This window comes from Penaeus monodon, chromosome 24 (genome assembly GCF_015228065.2).
Source record: "Penaeus monodon isolate SGIC_2016 chromosome 24, NSTDA_Pmon_1, whole genome shotgun sequence".
NCBI lineage: Eukaryota > Metazoa > Arthropoda > Malacostraca > Decapoda > Penaeidae > Penaeus > Penaeus monodon.
Genome location: NC_051409.1, coordinates 29,877,131 through 29,877,637, shown reverse-complemented (window position 1 = coordinate 29,877,637; position 507 = coordinate 29,877,131).

The window sequence follows — 507 nt, the reverse complement described above, 5'->3', positions numbered from 1 at the left end:
AAATAAGAAAGAATATAATAATGAAAGGAATATAGCGTTATTTAAAAGACACCTATTAAATATCGAAGGTGAATTTGAACATTTCCGAATTCATGCACGTAACTGCATTACTTTAAGATCATTTGGAAAATACTTGGAAATTACTTAAGAATTTCTTTGTAATCAACTAATGTCATTCACTTTGTCTTTAATGATGTAAGGTAGATATACGACAATGTAAAAAAAAAAAAAGCTGGAAAATTTATTTAATCAAAACTAAAGGAAAATCAATCTACAAAACGCCATTATTTTATTTAATTTATCATTCATTCGTCTATTTTGCTTGTATAAAGAATAAAAGGTCCAGGAATCATCTTGCATTTCATTTTCTAAGCATTCTTGTCTCGTGCCAGGAACAATAGGTCATCCATTTCCCGAAACCTTTTTCGATCCTCGTATCTCGCCTTTGGATCCTGCACATGTGAGACTGAAGCCCTTTTCGTACTTGTCTGCGATGTTCATTTGTCG